Source organism: Alligator sinensis, unplaced genomic scaffold (assembly GCF_000455745.1).
Source record: "Alligator sinensis unplaced genomic scaffold, ASM45574v1 scaffold157_2, whole genome shotgun sequence".
Classification (NCBI taxonomy): Eukaryota; Metazoa; Chordata; order Crocodylia; family Alligatoridae; genus Alligator; species Alligator sinensis.
Window position 1 is genome coordinate 2,171,350 of NW_005842107.1, and position 19,312 is coordinate 2,190,661.

Here is a 19,312-nt window from a genome sequence, read left to right on the forward strand (position 1 = left end):
GCTGCAGTGAGGGGAGTGGGGGGAAGGAGGGAAGAATTAACCTCCTCCCTGCCCACTTTGCCTTAATGGAGCCATGCTGGGACACATCTGGCCACATCCCTGTCCCTGCTCAGGCTAGAGAGCAGCAGGACAGGGCCAGCCCTGCTCTTTGGAGCATAGAGCACAGCCCAGACCAGCACTGCAGAGAATGCTAGGATGCTGGAGGACTCTGGTTTAACTTCAACCAGGAAAGGGTCTGGGACAGAAATTGCATAAACCGGTTTGACCCAAATCAGTTAAGTCTAATACTACATTCAGCCAGGTTTATCTTAAACCAGTTTTGGCCATTTTGAAACTGGTTTATCTGCACTGACCTCATGTTCTGGTACAGGTCTAAGCCAGTTTCTGATCACTTAAACCAATTTATGTGCAACTTCTGTCCCTAGCTTATGAGATCATGTAAAAACTTAGGCAGTAGTCAACTGACTGGGAGTCTGTAAGCACCATAGGAAATCTTCCTCTTCCTGTGCTGAACCCAAGAGCTCTGTAATGTTCAGGTTGGAGCCTTCCTTCTCCAAAGGTTTATCTTGAAATGTTTAAAATCATGACCATTGTCCTTAAGAAACTGTTTCTTCTTCTAGTGTGGTCTCCAACAGATATAGGAAACTTACTGAGCTCCCACGAGCCAGCAGCCACAACACCTGTTTCCATCTGGATTCCCACCCCCACCCCACCTCCAGCTCCCACTCCATCTCCTCAAAGCAGTAAGGCAGAAGAAGTGGGAAGGCGTGGGAGAAAAAAATGGAAAATGTAGGTATTGACTGTCTGTGGGGAAGGGGTACCAGGGCATGTCTTTCTTTTCAATACAAACAGGCTCACACACAATATGAAACTCCTAGATCATATCTGGTAAATCAGCACAGCTCTAGTAATATTAGTGCTATGCTGATTCACTTCAGAGGAGGACCTGAACCCATATACCTATTTTCTTCAACAATGCCTCCGGATTAGAACGCCACATGCACAAAGAAATCATTGACATTTACAGAACTATGAAACATAAAAAAAATAATTAAAACATTAAATCTCACCAAATAAATGTGATGCAAACAATTATATTCAGCATTCAGAGGTTGGGGCAAACAAGTCACAGGGGGCCCCGGTTATGGATATGAAAAGGACCGGCCTTCAGATCCCCTAACCGATTTTTATGACATCGTTATATTTTTGTCCACCCAGTTATGATTTTCCCCCCTGCTGCCTGAAGATTAACTAGTGTACATTACTGGAGGCTTCACTTGCAGCCACATTAATGTGAGCTGATTTTATTTCTCTCTGTAATTTTTTTTTAATGTTATGGGTACGTATGGAAGCCAGTCTTTCACATCAGATTTACGCGACACCTCCGACAAATCACTGTTTAACATTTCCTACACGCGAGAGTATTTCTCTGAATTGGATTTCTGAATATAATGCAAGAGCATTTTGCTTATAAAAAGCTTGTTTATTAGCAGCATAAAACTGTCAGTCGTTTATGCCCCTCTTGTAAATATCCGGCCGCATTAACATAAACTTGCCGAACAGGAAAGAAAGGGGGGCTCTTTTCTTCGCAGCGCTTCGGCAGGAGAATAAAAATAAATAAATAAAGAGTTGTTGGAACAGCCACTATTAGTTCTTGTGATTCATCTCTGGCTCAGATGAGGGGACACTTTGCTCAGCACACACCGGCATGCACAACCGTGGTAACCATCCACATTATTTATGGACTTGCATCCAGGCCATGTTTGCCAGCTTGACATTGCAGGAGCATGGGTTAGCTCATCTTGTGAAAATATATTGTCAGACTATATATTTTAAAGGCTGCCTACCCTCCTTGTAAGACTCGAGACCTAATCAATCCTTTATGCCATGACCAGGTGTAAGTCATAAAGGGGTGGTTATTGCAGAATTTTATAGAGTCAGGAAACTGGATACTCATGAAGAAGAGATGCACATAACGGGCTTTCAATAGCAAGCTACACTTCCTATTTGAAGGTTCTGGTGTCAAAATTCCTGACCTTTGTCCCAGATCTTTTAAAGGTGTTTAAGTGCCTCAGTCCCATAGATTTCAAGTTCTTTAGTCTCTGCTGGATCCATATGGGTAAGATTAAACCCAATGCTGAGAGTCTGAGCAAGACTCACTGCACCATTTAAGGCCAGTGGAGTGGAAGATTGTATAGGATCCTTGGTATTTCAATAGGACATGCAGAAATGTCAACTTCAGTATAGAAGGGGCTATTAGATGAGGGCCAGAACCAAGTAGAAGGGACAATATATTCATTCAGATAGAGCCAGAAGTCTGGAACATCCTTAGGGTGAGCTGAGGCATTCAGCTTCTCTGCAAGCAAGGTGAAGAGCAAGTCCAGCAAGGTGAAGAGATTGTTTGAAGCTTTTCAGGTTTGGAGAGGGCTGCTCGTGGTGAATTGCACCATTACCCTTCTTCTTTCCTGGGAGGGTAGGAGTGAATTGCACCATTACATATCAGGACTGGAAGTCCCCAACAGAAAAAAGGCTTGAAGGCCCTAATTCAGGCCTGCATTAAATGGATGCAACTCCAGTAGGAGACATACCTCTTCTAAAGGGCTGGGTCTGACCCAATAACTGCCTGCCATTTCCATGCTTCTATAGAAAGCGCAAACAGAAAGTCTGTCCATCCTCATTTTTGCTTCACATTCCATCTACGCCAGAACAAAAATATTATTCAGCTGACAGAATTATTATTAATATTTATTAAGTGCCATAACTAAGAATGCCAGAGCACTGATATGAAAAAAATAAATTATAACAAAGATATCTGGAGCCATCAGCAACTAAGGGCATAGGTACAGAAGCCAGACAAAACAGCGCAATATCCATCACAGACAGTAATATAGACTTAACCGCTGCCTGCAGGAGAATCATAGAAATATAGGGATCGTCTGGTTCATTCTGCTCTGAGGAATCATAGAAATATAGGGATCATCTGGTTCATTCTGCTCTGAGGTAGCATTAAGTATACCAAGACCATTCCTGACAGCTTTTAGTCTAATCTGTTTTTAAAGACCTCCAATAAAGGAAATTTCACAACATCACAATGTAGCTTGCTCCAGTGCTACCAACCAGAGAGTTGCAAAGTTTTTCCTAACAGCCACCTACATTTTCTTTGCTGCAAGTAAAGCTGATTTCTTCTCATCCTAGCACCAATGGCCATGGAGAACTATAGGCCCCTAGCCTCATTATAGTAAGTCTTCCAACATGTAAAAGGTTATCACAGGGTTCCTCTGTCTTCTCTTCCCTAAACTAGAAAAACACCATTCCTCTAAGCTTCCTGCACAACTTGTGTTTTCTAAATCTCTCCGATTTGTTATTCCCCTCTGGGCTCTTCCCAGTTTCTCTACTTATATCTTCAGGTGAAGTGCCCCAAACTGGACTTAGTGTCCTAGCTGAGGCCACCACAGCACATCCCACATCTTACATGCAACAATTGTGTTGATATAATACCACATTATGGACTTATATTCAGTCGGCAATAGCCTACAATCCCCCTGCCTTGTCAGTTATTCCTTATTTGTATTTGATTTCTCCTTCTGAAATGTAGCATTTAAACATCAATACCTTGGATGCTCAAGCATTGAATCATTCCCAATGGCACCACGATGTATGATAAGGCATCAATCATTTCATGTGAGCTTGCCTCGCTATGGAGGCAGACAGACACAGGAGACAAAGGGGAAGACCTGACATCACTAGGATCAACACTTTTCTCCTGAAATTTCTTGCCATGTCTGCAGTTGAACATGTGGATCTTGGAGCTCCAGGGCCGCTCCTACCCCCTCCAGCCAGGCTCCCCATGAGCTGGGCTCAGCCAGGGGCAAGCAGCAGCAGGCAGAGCAGCTGTTCCCTGACAGGTTCGCTCAGCACTGCCTGCCAGGCAAGGAGAAGGTAACACCCACCATCACCACTGTCTCTAGCTGAGTCTGGCTCCATGTGCCGCCCAGCTGCAGCTGGACAGGAGCAGCTCTGGATCCCCTTTCCCAGCCCTGCCCTCAGCCACAACCCTTCACAAATGAGATCTGACAAGATCCGAGCCCAAGATGGCATACGTGAAGCAAATAGTAATCATATCCACATAACAAACCATCACTCATGAGACTTGCTTACCCATCATGCTTTGAATTTTAGAGAGAATTTTAGCCTGACACAAATAACCCTGTTTGGTGTACCTCTTGCTGAGGAACAGCATAAAGGGGCACATTTTTCTGAAAGTAAGAGGACTATTGACTAAGGGAACTTTTTAAGGAGATGCTGTAGCTTCAAAGAGCATTCAAGCCACGTGCAGGTGTTCAGACTGCCTGGTAGGGCTGTGCGAAACGGCACCATTCTGTTTCGACCAGCGTTTTGATGGAAAAGCGTTTTGTTTCAGATTTTGTTTCAATTCGAAACAGCTGTTCCATTCCGTTCTGTCGAAACAGCTTCGCCGTTTCAGCGCTGTTTCAACATTTCGCCCATAGGCTATAATGGGGAAGCTTGAAACAGCCTATAACTTTGTTATTTCTGACCTGATTTGGATGAAACATGCAGGAATGGTAGCCCCTTCAGAGGGCATGAAGCCTGCCAAGTTTCAAGGAGATACGTGCAGGGAGGTTGGGGAAACTGCACCCCAAAGTCTTGAACACATACAGTGTCACCCCCCCATGTCACGAGTTTTCCCTGCCTGTGGCCAGAGGCGCAGGGCCCCAGATCCCAGACTCCCCCTGCACCTATCTCCTTAACAGCTGGCAGGCTTCATGGCTGCAGCAGGGCCCAGCAGGCCTGCAGTTTTCACCCCCCTCTGCCCCAAGACAAGCACAGTCCCATAAGCACCCGTGACATGAGTTTTGCCTGTCAGCAGCTAGAGGTTCAGGGCCCCTAAACCCATCTCCTTGACAGCTGGCAGGCTTTGTGGCCTCAGAAGAGGCTAGCATGCCTGCAGTTTTGACACCGCTGTGGCTTAACACATACACATGACATGAGTTTTGCTTTCAAGACTTTGGGGTGCAGTTTCCCCAAACCCGCTGCACCTATTTCATTGAAGCTCTGCAAGCTTCGTGCCTCACAAGGGGCTATGACTTCTGCAAGTTTCATCCAAATCAGGGCAGAAATGACAAAGTTATAAGCTGTTTTGAGCTTCCCCATTATAACCTATGGGTGAAATGTCGAAACATTATCGAAACGGCGAAATGTTTCAACTTGGCTCATTTTGTTTTGAGGCTGTTTCAACACTATCTGTTTCCTTTCGGTTTCACCGTTTCAGTCTCAAAACGAGTCGAAGCAGCGTCAAAACAAAACTGGCAGCGACATTTTGCACAGCCCTACTGCCTGGTGCCTCCTCTAAATCCTCTCTCTAACAACTTGTGCTCTTCTTCCCAAGTTCCACGCAGGTTGCTAAACTCATCAAGTCACGTATAACCCAGGTTTTGGTGGTTTCCAGTTCTACTATTTTTCTGGATAATTCTCCTCTGTAACTTGTCAGAATACTTGCAGAACTCGATGGATCCATTTCCCACATGCACAAATTGAAAAAAAATTGAGGGCAAGACAAGATACCAGGTATCCACAGTGCTATTACCATTATCTTGATAAAATAGCAGGGACACACATTCTGCCTGTCACAATTAGGGTGATAAATGCCTATTTCTTTGAGGCTTGTTTGAAAGTCAATTATGCAGATTATTTCTAGAATACAGACAGATGGTCTTTTCCCCCATATGAGACAATCAAGTTGAACTTTGATATGTGCATAAAAATACTGTAATTTGTCAAGCTCCAATGGGGCTACTTTATCACAGATCACCAAAGGACTGTATGGATTTTTGTATTTGACTTTTTTCGATTAACACAGTCTGTGTTCCTTTTTATTCAAAAATTCCCTTTTTTTTTCTTAAATGGAAGCTTTGCTATGTTTCATCTTGAAGCCAAATATTGATCTTTCAGTCTAGTCTTCAGGTTTTGATTAACGCAGAAGGTTGCCAAGTGAGCAGCTTTTTGTTTGTTTTCTGCTAATTCTTTTTTTATTATTCACTTGCCGCAGTAAATCTTACTTTTATTGTCCAACCACTGAAAAGAAAAAAAAATGGATTGATTTGAACACCTAAATAATTCACAATGCAGTGCTTTTTGGAAAGACTGATGCAATGTTGACCTTCATTTTTTCCCCCCTCTCTTGTTGACAATTGAGAAATTTTGATTGACTTAAAAAAAAGAAGATTGATTTTGACATGTTAATGATTGTTTAATACAACAAAAGCTTTAGAAAATGACTGTTTAGTAAGACATGTTTTTTAACAAAAGAAAAAAAAGCTGTTCTAAATATGAGGACTATTATATATTTTTGCTTGTCATTTTTCATTCTCAAGGCGGCAGCATTTCACTCAAGTATTTAAAATCAGGTGTATATTTATTTATTATTTTTCCCAAATGTTCAGACTAGATGAATTATTCTTCATCCACTCTTTTCAATATGCTTATGAATCAGGACTCTCAACGAAACTGTAATCAAAGTGGGAAATAATAGACTAAGAGAAGGAATCGAGGTGATTAGGTTCTATTACTTATACTACCACAGACTTCCTCAGTGATATTAAGTAAGTGACTGTGCACTTCTCTACATGGCAAATACAACTGGAGATCTAGTCATCACCTGGATCCAGTTATTACGCAGTGGGCACATCTACATGTGCTATTAACATGCAGCAATAAACTCCGGCACATCACACCAGAGTTTATCACTCTCAGGCACACTGTTTGAATGTGTGCCTGGGACTGCAGCATGTTGAGCTGGGTCAGAGCAGCCCCAGCTGGCAGAGCCCAGGGGGGCAGCCTGCCAGCCAGGGGCTGTTCAAAGCCAGCTCAGTGTGCAGCTGTGGCATGAGGGTGCTTCAGGGCAGGACTAGCCAGCAGGCAGGCCCCGCACTGAAGCACCCTCCTGCCCCAGCCAGCCAGGTAAGTGTCTACATGCACACTGCTGTGCACTAAAAAACTCCACAGCAAGATAATACTTGTGTTTACAAGTACTAACCTGCTGTGGAGTTTATTAGCTTACTGTGATCTAATAAGGCTGCACATGTAGACACTGAGACATTTACTGCAGAGCTAATTAGGCAGCTCTGCAGTAAATATCTTGTGTAGACATGCCCAGTGAGGTCTTTAGCCTTGTTACAAAGAGATATCCAGGGACTATCCAATACATAAATATCAACTATGAGTTCCTTGACTTCCTTTCCCTTGCAGCATCTGCAAACCTCTGTGCTTTCATTTCCCCATCCATAAAACAGGGGAAACAGCAATTACCTAAATTGAAGCTAACTGAGTTAGGGTATGAGAAGTATTTTAAGGAACCATAGAGGCAAGGCTGCACAGAAAATTGTTAACGAAGCTCTCCTTGCAGAGACTAAAATTCAACCTTGATGGTTTTTTCCTTTAAGTGCAGGGTCTATTGGTATTTGTGGCATTCCCTGACACACAAAACACAGGCAGTTGTATGCCAATTGTCACCTACACACACAGCTTCCACTGGCTACACATCAATTTCCTAAAATTAAACAAGTGCATCATCTGACTAGGACCCTGACTCTTCAGAACAATTAAGATCACTTCACACTTGGTTAAAGTTAGCTCCACATTTGCTTGCTTTGTGGCCTGGGGGACTAAATTATGCTTTCTAAATATAACAACGTCATGAGATTAGAGATTCCTATTCTGACAATGCACAGGATAGAGGCCCATCCAATGGGGAGTGAGCCCTGCAGGCCTGTAGCAGGACGCAAAGTAGGGAAATGATGCAATTCAACGCTGCATAGCTGTAGAGGCAGACGCTGCCAGGCTGGGAAGTTGTGCTGGACAGCTCCCAGCGGGAAAGAAAGAGTTCCTTTAGAAGATACGGGTTTCCCTCTCTTTATGCGGGTTGTGTGTGTGCGAATTCGCTCTTATGCAATGACCCTTTTATACCAAAAATTAATTATATGCAAGGTAAATTCACTCTTATGCGATCGGTGTGGTGGAAGCCTGCAGTCAGCTGCTCTGTGCGGTGCATTGTGGGGGTGACACACACCAAAATATAGTCTTCTGTGTGGATCTGTGCTCTGCACTTGTTGTCTGCGACACGTGTTTCTGTAGCTGCCACCCCCATGATGATAGTGCCCTGTGCTTGTGTGCACTGTCTGCTGTTGGGGAGTACCAAAACTGTCTTGCAAAAGTAGTAGAAATGGGTCTGGGGTCAGTACAGTGAGGTCTTGGAACGTATCCCTATTTGTTACATTGTAAAGTGGGTTCCCTTTAATCAAATTCAAGTTCTGTGCTGCTTTCCAGGAACGCACGTACAGCATAAAGTGAGGGAAACCTGTACTGCCAAGGCTAAGGGCACTTATAGAGGGACCCAGTCCGAATGGCTACACTGGGATGGGGCCCATGTGCCACATGCTCAGCAGGTGTCTCACTTTCTTGTTTTCATCTCTCACCCGCCATGACTTGGTATATTCAAAAAGGGACTTCAGGAGGTGGTACCTGATGGAGAGCGTTTGGCTGAGACCAGCACGGGTCACAACATCTCCGGGTCTTCTGTGGGGCTCCTCCTCTTTCCACTTGGGAGGTCTTGCCCAGACCTGCACCGGGCACCTGGGCCCGTTGTTCAGGCCGAGGAATCCCGCATGGAAGGAAACGACCTTTCCCAGAGTCAGCGTGTCTCAGCCGAGCCCTCCGGTCTTTACTGCAGTTCTGAGATCAGCAGCATATGGCTCACATAAAGAAATTAATAAACTAATATAACTAAAATAGTTGTGTCCATGCTTGCTCTAGGCCTTTCCTTGGACAAGCAGGGTATCTCAGCCACCTTCCTTGAGGCTGCCCAAGCCCCTCATGGCTTCCCCTTTATATAAGTCCAGTCTGAGTGGGCCAGTCCATCCTGGGGCTGGACCCCTTTGAGTAACGTAGGGCCAGGGGTATCACAAACCCCTCAGTAGCCCCCAAAGATACCTGACCTCCTGAGGTGGAGTGGTGCCAGAGAGATCCTGTTCCCTTGCTCCTGGTCTTCAGCTCCCGTGGAGAAACACTGAGTAACCCCTTGCCTGCGCTGGCGTTCCCCCTCTCCTGGGGTCGATGCAGCCTTACATAAGGAGTTCTGGGTCACTCTGCACCAATCCAGACCCTTACTTGGCCCCACATGCCTTGCTGCCATCAGCAGGTGCTGAGAGCCCTTGAGGAGATCCTTAACCCCTGCACCTGCTGACTCCGGGCCCTAGCCAGCACTTCTTGTGCCAACTGCCTGCCTTCCTTTCAAGCACACACGGGGCTGGTGCGGACCTTCGCCGCGTGCTGGAAGCGGAGCCTGGGGAATGTCTGCTGCACACTGGCTGCCCATCCAACAGTGCCATGGGGCATGCTGGTGGTGCTCGGGCTCACTGTTTCTCTGTGAGCCCAGCCAAGGACCTGCTGCCTGAAGAACACACCGGCAGCCACCGTCCTGGTATGTACAGGGCTCACCCCGGCCCCTGCTACACACGAGAAACTGAAGAGCATCTGCTAGGGGAGGACCAGGAAGAACTGGAGCTAGGAACCAAAGGTAGAAGATGGAGTCCCAACAGACACACAGCAAAGGCTTCCCAAAGAATGGAGGTGAAAGTGGTCCAAAAGTTATACAGAACAAAGAATGAAGTGCGACCTGTGGAACCGCTGAGACATTTGGGGTCTTGAACAAAAACCCAGTGAACAAAATGGGGCTGTATCCCCTTATCTCCCCACCACCCGGAGTGACAAATATCATGGATACTGCTGACTGGTGGGGGGTGTATTTTTGTCACAGCATGTAAACTATGCGCCAGAAAATGGTAATCACAAAAGAGGCAGAGAGGACTTTGGGGTGACATTCCCCAAAACAGGGACTATGTTAATAGTCCAAGGACTGCGGAAGCAGGAGTATCCAACCTTTTCCCCCAAACTGCCTCAAAGAACACAGAGGCCAAATGTAATGGTTATTGCTAAGGCAGGAAAAGATGAAACATTTAGGTTACTATTTATATATAGTGTAAACAGTACATTTACAGCACAGAAAATACATGGGCCAAAGTCTCAGTTGGTGTAAATCAACGTAGATCCAAAGAAGTCACTCTGAATCTTATGCTCTTTGGTTTTCTGGCTCTGACCCTGCTCAGCTCTGCTTCTGGCCTCTGGCTGCTTGGAAAGACCCTTTGCTTTGGTAACTTGGTCTCCGACTCTAGAACCCGGATTCAGCCTGGGATTGGCTCTGCCCCTGGATGTGGTCATGTGGTCTCTGACCTGGACTCTGCTTCTGCAAGTCCCCCTCAGCTTGAGTACCTCGGACTCCACCTCTGGCTTCCACCTTCATTCTGGTGGCCCAGCCACTGGCCAGACCACCTACAACCTGGTCCATCCACGAATAAGCACAAACATACAGGACCAGCACAAAGGAAAACAACATACATCTTTGCAAACTATTTTAAAGCTGCATAGTAGGAATGCCAGGACGCTAGCGACAAGGGTTTCCAGCAAACAAAATGCATTCTGATCAAATAAGGAAAGAATAAGTTGTTGACCTCCGTTCACCTTCCGAGCTACTTGTTATGCTATTTTCAATTGCTCTTAAGCTACAAGGACAAATCAGACCTTTGAAAGTGACAATTTCATTTTCAGGAGTGTCCTTGAAGGACTGCAGCCACACACAAATCAGGTACAGGATACAGAACAGCAAAACACAGTGTGAATGTCACCAATTGAAAACACACATGCAACAGCTGCAAAATAATCTTCTGTAGTCAGAGCTGCTCCTCAGACTCAAGAGCTCATATGGCAGTCTTTTAAAGGTCAGCACTGAAGTCAGTCACATTGGAAAAAAAGTCCAAGAAGATGAAATCTAGTGTTCAAATGATTTGTTTGCCCTTGGGTGCTTATTAGAAAGGTAATCTCTCTCTTATCACTATTTAATATTGTGTCATTACTTTGTAAAGTGCTTTAAAATACCTGAAGTACAAAAGGTGATATTTAAACCAAATTCGTTCTATTTCTTCCAAAACAATATATGAAACTGGAAAGAACAGGATAAAGATGTTAATTTTCACTGACAATTTTGTAACACACTCCTTGAGAGAGTACAAACAGCCATAATTCTGAAATTGCATAGTAACTATAGACCATTTTATTATAAGGAAAGTACCAAGCAATGATATGCTGGTATGATTTCGCCATTGACTTTAATTATGCTTTTCGTAGACTCTCATAGACACTCTTCTCGCTGCTATTATTAAAAAAAATGTGAAGTTCCCCCCAGGTGAGTTTTGCCAAGCACTCATAGTTCCAGTGTCAGAGCTATGGATCACATAATGGAAAGTTTACATAAAAAGTCAAGGTTTTGATGAATGTCACACTTGAAAGCCAATTAAGTGGGCTGAAAGGAAGACACAATTTCCCATTGTCTAATTGCCTCACAGCACCTTCAAGGTAATAAATTTGTCACATTGAATTATTAATGAGAAACGAATATTTGACTTGCAGCTTTGAATAGAAAATAGTTCATTATCAGTTGGCATTGTTCCTTCCAAATAAAGCATGTGGCACTATGGGAGTTAAGAGAGAGGTGACAGAGAATGCTTTTCCTCCCATCATTGTCTTTCACACTGAATGCACCTTTCGGTTTAACACCTTGTAAAAATTCCAGCAGAGGAAAATAATGGTACATCTATTTCTTAACCCTGTTTAGCCTTTGCAGCCAGACAAATAAACTTCATCTTGACTCCAGAAAACACGCTCTTTCGCTGTCTTGCCTTGGACACAGAGCAGAGTTGTAAAATGTTTAAAACTGGCTGTTTAAGAAGGAAAAGCAGAACCACAAACCAGAGGCCACTTTTAGGTTTATGTTTCTCTTAAAGGCTGTCTGTCTTATCTACCTTTCCACAAAGTATCATTCATATAGCTGTGAGAAGACAGATTGGCATGCTTATTCTGAACAGAGAGTGATGCATGCTAAGGGCATTCTTTTCACTACAGAGGATATTTAAAAATGTGTTTCTGCTGCTGAGGCTGCATGTAATTAAACTGGTGGAAATGAGGTGATATTTATTTCCCAGCTTTAACAGCATGTACATAGCAGCAAATAGGAGGGCAGGCAGAGTGAACATGCCCAAAACTTGGCTTCCACTCACAGGGTCTACATTTTGTAAACCCCCAAGTATCCCTGGCAAAGTCAAGGAAGCTCACACCAGAGCAGGGCATAGCACCCGGTCTGTCAGCCACCCCCTGGTTCTTTCCCCAACTCGCTGTATTTGTGCCTTTGACCAAAATCTTGTGCAGAGGCCTCATTTCAGGGACCCTGCAGGCACTCATGGCCCACACAGAATATGGCTATAGATCCATACCACAAAAAAAAAAAAAAAAAAAACTGTTGGCTAGAATTTGTCATCCAACCAATGTTACAGGGGTGTAGGTTGTAGCCATGTTGGTCTAAGGACATAGGCAGACAAGGTTCCTTGGGTGAATCTGATATCTTTTATTAGACCAACCCAAATAGTTGGAAAATAATTAAGCAAGCTTTCGGGTTCAAAAACCCTTCGTCAGGCTAAGGAAGTTTCAGCAGTTGGTGTGTGCTCTTCCTGGGTGGAATGAATGCATGCATGCCATACCAGCCCAGCCGCTGGCTTCATTACTTTTCATCCCATCCAGGAAGAGCACACACCAACTGCTGAAACTTCCTTAGCCTGACAAAGGGTTTTTGAACCCGAAAGCTTGCTTAATAATTATTTTCCAACTATTTGGGTTGGTCTAATAAAAGATATCAGATTCACCCAAGGAACCTTGTCATCCAACCAATAACAGAGGAAAAGGATATCATGGCAAAGGGAAGCCAGGGACAGTTCCAGTGACGCTGTGTCATAAGAATGTACATTCCTCTGTTCTCATCTTCCTTTTTACATATTTGTGATGTTTGGTACCTGTCAGACCAATCGAATCACAAAGCAGCCAGCGTTGCTGCCTGAGCCTCAAACTTGTCACCCAAGTCCCATCATTTCATTTCTGCAACCTGATGAAGTAAGCCTGGTGCTCATGGCAGCTTAAGCTGTACATCTCTGATTTAATTAGTCTGTAAGGTGAAAATCTATCCTACCTTCTGCCTGACTTTAGATTAACACAGCTGACTAACTCTCTCTACTCTTTTATACAGCACACAAGTAGGTAAAATACAGGGTTTCAGTAAGATATCACCTCCATTTAAAACAGGATATCCCATTAGCACTATTAAAAGCAAAGATAAAAATGAAGGCCAGCCTTGTACATCCATATTGAAATGTAGCACAAATCTTTGCAAATTCAAATGCACACATTCAGGCATCAACCAGACCCCCCTGGAACATCTAGGATTTGTAAAAGAGAAGGTGCTTGTACTCAGTGAATTCAAACCAGAGGCCTCATGTTTATGAACTTAACAAGATCTGAAATTAGCTCCGTCAGGTGTTACTGCATCTTCTTCAATGACACTTTTGGAGCTCAAGCTCAATTATGTTGACTTGCTGATCACTGACCATTGCAGAACAAGAATATTCCCTGCTGACTGCATTTTATGATAATATCCCATATATTGGTAAACAATATAGAGATGCTTAATATAGTCTTAATAGACATTTTCATAAAAGTCATGTTATAAATTGCTGGATCCCAACAGGCAGCTTTTAACTGTGGGTTATACCATCTCTGGCACTTTCTACCTCAGTGCTTACACATCTCTAAAACATACCACTCAAATATGAGGGCACTTCTTGTGGAAGGAGTGGAAGGAGGAACGAAACAACAGAGAGGGGGTTGGGGGGACGTGGTTGTGTCATCTGGAGTGAGCAGCTGAGGACCAGCTCAGGCCTGTCATTCAGAAACCCTCCCCCTCCACGCATACTTGGGAACACCCTCACACCCGCAGCATGACTTTTTGCTATCAAAACTCTCATGCCATCTATCAGTCTTGTGTTAACCCTTTGAAATCCATTAATGAGCAGACTCTGAATCTAAAGAAAAGGCAGAAATATTAACGCAATATTTCAGTGTCATTTGTATCTTGTAGCCCCCACGTGCTTTCATGACGTGCACGGAAAAATAATGAAAGGCGCTGGGAAATCGAATCCTTGCTACCGAGCCTGCAATTGGAGCAACTTTGGATATTAATGTTTCTGCTCCTGTGAAGGCAGTCTGCTGTCATGTTTAAAAAGCAAATCTTGTTCTCCTTGGGCAGAAACTAAACTGCTGTTAAGATTCGTTTGAGATGCAGCATTTGCCAGAGAGGTTTGTTGATCTAAAGAGGTGCTTGAGGGGCCTATTCCAAAGACCGGTCTGCCCTTAGCAGGAAATCTTTTAGACACCCGTGTTTCTGGCACATTATCAAAATTTTGTAGAGATGAGAATGCCGCAGGGGTCCAGCAACTTCAATTCTGCAATGAGTTTGACTCCATGCCTTCCACATGTCATTTACCAATAAGACCCGTGGTGGAAACCTCAGTTAATGAGTAAGGAACGGAGATTCTGAGATTTGGGGTATCATAATTACCACAGTAACACACTCTTTCTTGCAGTATCTTCTGTTAGGGATGCTACAGTGAACCCCAAACAAAATTTAAAAAAAAATCATAAAACATAGCAATAAATCCAGCCGTGTTAAATCCAGAAGTAATAAACACTTGTGCCTCAGTTAGAGATAAAATTCACCCAAGGTGACAGGAAAAGATCCCTATTTCTGGGATTTCTATTCCTATTTCTAATTGTAACGAGCATGTGGCAATAGGGCCTGGCTAATATGGGTATATAAGCATTTAGTAACACCATTAAGCATCTCCTGTGTTTTACAAAAGCTCCTAATCTGATTAAGATATTTAGTTTCCTAGAGAAAGTCAATGAAAGTTATGAGACTAACTCGCCCATCTCAAAAACCACTAGCATCGTTTCCACCTTCATCTAACTCGCCTTTTGGGAGGGACACTTAAGCCACTGCTTGAGAGCCTTACTAGGCTTGTTTTGGCTGTCTGATCAGACAGGCTAAGAGAGCCTCCTCTCTTCTAAGATCAAGCAGAAGGGATGCTGGCAAGTAGGGCTGTGCGAGGCTTCGGACCGCGCTTCGGATCCGGAGAAGATTCAGATAATGAAGCAGCATGTCCAGATTGAAGCGCTGGCTTCTTTAGGCTTTCCGAACCACTTTGGAAAAGCTTCGGAGCCGCTTCAGAGATCCAGCCATAGGGTATAACGGGGAATCAATTAAATATCTATTACTTTGTTGGTTTTTGTCCAATTTGGATGCAACTTGCAGGGGTAGTAGCCTCTGCTCAGAGCATGAAGCCTGCTAAGTTTCAAGGACATCAGTGCAGGGGTTTAGAGGGAACTGCACCTCAAGCTGGTGACAGGCAAAACTTGTGACACACATGATGCCGTGTGTGTTAAGGCACAGCGGGCTGAAAACTGCAGGGTTGGTGGTCCCTGTGCAGACCACAAAGCCTGCCAAGTTTCAAGGAGATTGGTGCAGGGGCTTGCGGGGAACTGCACCCCAAATTCTTGAAAGCAAAACTCATGTCATGTGTATGTGTTACACCACAGGGGGGTGAAAACTGCAGGGGTAATGGCCCCTGCTCAGGCCATGAAGTTTGCCAAGTTGCAAGGTGATAGGTGCAGGGGGAGCCTGACTTTTGGGGTCCTGCACCTCTGGCTGCTAACAGGCAAAACTCATGACATAGATGACCCTGTATGTGTTAAGGTGCAGCGGGGTGAAAGCTGCAGGCCTGCTAGCCCCTGCCAGTTATAGCTTTTTAATTGATTCCCCACTATACCCTATGGCCAGATCTCCGAAGCAGCTCCAAAACTTCAGAGCCACTTCGGCCAAATTGAAGCGGGAAACCGATCCAGAGCTCCAAATCCAATCTCTGGTATCCAAAGTGGCCAGATCCGAAGCCGAATCGAATAGCTGCTTACTCACACAGGCCTACTGGCACGCCAATGAGCAGAAAGTTACTGTAGTTGCTCGTCTCTGCTTCCTGGAGACTTGATAGTGTAAATGGTACACAAGCCTTGTGCTTTTATTTTGTTTCAGCAAGGGCTAAGGCCCCGAAGAGAAGGTTTCAGTCTTGAGCTCCATCAGCCCAGAATGCTTCACTATGGCTAAAAGTCCAAACACGAGACCTCCTTTGAACAAGCAAGCTCCTTTGAACTGCTACAGGAAAACAGCACACAGTGCTTCGCCTTATTATGCCCAACGTATAGGGTGGGCTTAGACTTTTGGCTGTGGGCACACAGACATAATGCTGTCACTGCAAACACCACACCACTGCCTTCTCCACTCAAGAGCACATCCAGGGGAAAGCATTTACTATTTGCAAATGACGCACAGACTTTTATTCGAGCTTTCATTACAAATACTGTAGACTTGATTATTGCATTGCTTTTTATGTCAGCTGTCCTGCTGTAGTCATCTATCCTCTTCAGAGGGCTCAGGTAGCGGCAATTTGATTTCTTAAGCCGGACAAATCTGTTGTTCACCCCTGTGCTGCGCTTGCTGCAGTGGCTCCCAGTACATCACCACGTCAGTTTTAAAGAGCAGCTGACACTTCCTTGCAACCTGTGAAAAATGTCCCTTTTTAAAGCAATTTTGCCTCTGTCTGATGTATGTTCTTTATTTCTATCCCTTCGTTCTTCATTACTAACAACATTTGCATGAAAAATAGCATCCCCGTTCCTTGAAAAGTTCAGCCACTCACCTGCTGTTATTTTTTTCTTGCACTTGAACTCCTAATCCTCTCTTTGTGGAAGTACCGCTGGATGCTGTGAAAATGACTGCAGCCTCAGCAAGGAGAGGGAGAGAGGAAGTAAACTTATGAGTTCATAGGAACAAAGGCGCATGCCAGTGGTGCCCGTAGTAATCAGCAAAGAACCATGGATGGGAAATCAAAAGTGCCGTTTAAGAGTGGGCAGCTGCCAGCCTTTTGATTTTTGTCGTCTTTGATAGTAGGTCTCTGATTGTGAGAGCCAAACAGCAGCAAGAGGAAAGAGAGCTGGGATTTTTCACCTTTAGGATGCATCAGTTCATATATTATCAAACACACCCTAGAGGAAGATTGAGCCGATCCCCTTCGATATCAAAATGTTGGGGCATTCACTGCTCCCAGATAGAAGGGTAAAGTATCTTTTGAAGCTATTGCATATTTCACTCATGCTCCATCCCCACAGACTCTATTGCAGGGGCAGGCAATTATTTCAACCAGAGGGACGCTTAACAAGTTTCCGCAAGCTCTCGAGGGCTGCAAAGGTAGCCCTGCCCCTTGGCAGGTGCCCAGCCCCTGGTTACCATCCTGGAATCAGAAGTCCTGCCCCATGACCCCTGACCTTTGCCACCAGAAGTCCCTCCCCTTCCCCCGGAAGTTCTCCTTTTGGCAATTGGGTTTGCCATCTTGGAACTGGGGAAAAAAAAAAGTTATATGCTAAAAAGCAAACAACATACATTAATTTGATTTCAAAAAATATTTTTGCCCTGATTTATGTGCGTTTATGTGTTTGCATAGTGTAATAGAGGTGATTGCATAATAGCTTAACATGAAGTCTTACTTTTGTATATTGTGGGGGGGTATGGGTGGATGGATACAGGGTTGGTAGGGGTCTGTGGGTGTGTGCATGTAGGTATGTGTGTATGTGGGGGAGGATGTGGGTGTATGTGTGTGGGGGTTTGGTGTGTATGGATGTATGTGTGGATGTGCCAGTCCAGGCTCCACACTCCTGCCACTCTGCACTGAGCCATGCTGGCCCTGGTCCTGGGCTGCAGTCACTGTGCTCCCCGCTGCCGCCACTGCCCTTCCCCTGCTGCTTCCCTTCCTTCCCACCCACCGCTACCACTCCCCACTCCCCTCCCCACCTACCCACCACTCTAGCAGTGCACGGTTCTCAGCTGCATGGTCAGGACCACAGGACACAGCAAGAGTCAGCCCAAGCCAGCCAGGCCCCACAGTTCCCAGCTGGCTCCTGCTGCACCATGTGGTCCCAGCCACATAGCTGGGAACTATGTGATGCCGTCTGGGCCTGGCTGGCTCCTGCTGTACTGGCAATCCTCCCCCCACATCCCTCCACCTGTTTGTGTCTGAGTTTTCACTCTTGCTGTTGCAGCTGCTGGGTCCTGCTGCCAGCTCCTCCTGGGTCCTGCTGCCACTGGTGCCTTGTTATCTTTAACAGGCAGCCACAGGCAGATAATAATTTTCTAAATATTTAGGGGCCCCACAGGTCAAATAGAATGGCCTGGATGTAGCCTGTGGGCCACATTTTCCCTGCCCCTGCTCGGTTGGCTTTCAGTGCCTGATAAACACATGTCCAGCCAAACAACAATAGCCAAATTATATATATGGTGAAATAACATCTATGGACCCAGTCCAAGTAGACTTACTTAGGCAAAAGACATGAGAAAGATGGTCTAATTTAAGGATTTGACTTGGGAGGGAGCAGGATAACTAGTAGATACTCAGCGTATGAAGATCTACGCCTGTGCAGAGGGGCCAGCACAGGGTCCACATGCCACTACTACATAGTGTAGAACAACATAAGCGGCATGCAGGACTTGTGCATGTACACTACAGCAGACAAATTCCACTGAGCCCGCCTATTCACATACCAATATACACAGCTGATGCTATGCTGCCATCAAAGCATCAGCCCCGAAGCATCACTGCAGTCATCAAACTCCTATTCTTGACATCCTTATTCCAGGCTGCAGTTGCTAAGATAGCATTAGGGCTGCAGCATAAAGGAAAAAAACCTGTCCAACAGCACTGCTATTTTTCTCCTCTTCTGAAGCAGCAGCTGAATACCTTGTTTTCTGCTCCTCTCGTAGCTCCTTGTCAGAATTTCTGTAATCGTTTGATTATTCTTTTTATGCAGCAGACAAAAACATTGATCATTTTAACTAAATGTTTTATAAAGTTAAGTTTAGCTTTCCAAAGACAGCCATTTCCATGAAATATGTTATTATTCATAATGGCTTTAAACAGAATCTATTTTCCGTGAATGCCTGAATGCAAGTTGAGTGCTCTTTCATCTTCCGGTGCTTGCCCATTTTATTTTTATATACAAGGTGGGCTGTATTCATCCAAGCAGCTCTGTAAAATACGACAGGTCCACAGGCTGCAAACTTGATTTACAGAGCAGAGTCGTGCTCCCAGGTGTCTGCAGTATGTGAACTCTGAGGCTGTGAGAGGTGGGGAGAACAGGTGCAGAAGTTGAGCCACTGGAAAAATTCTTGAAAGATTAACAGAATGGAAACGTAGGGAAA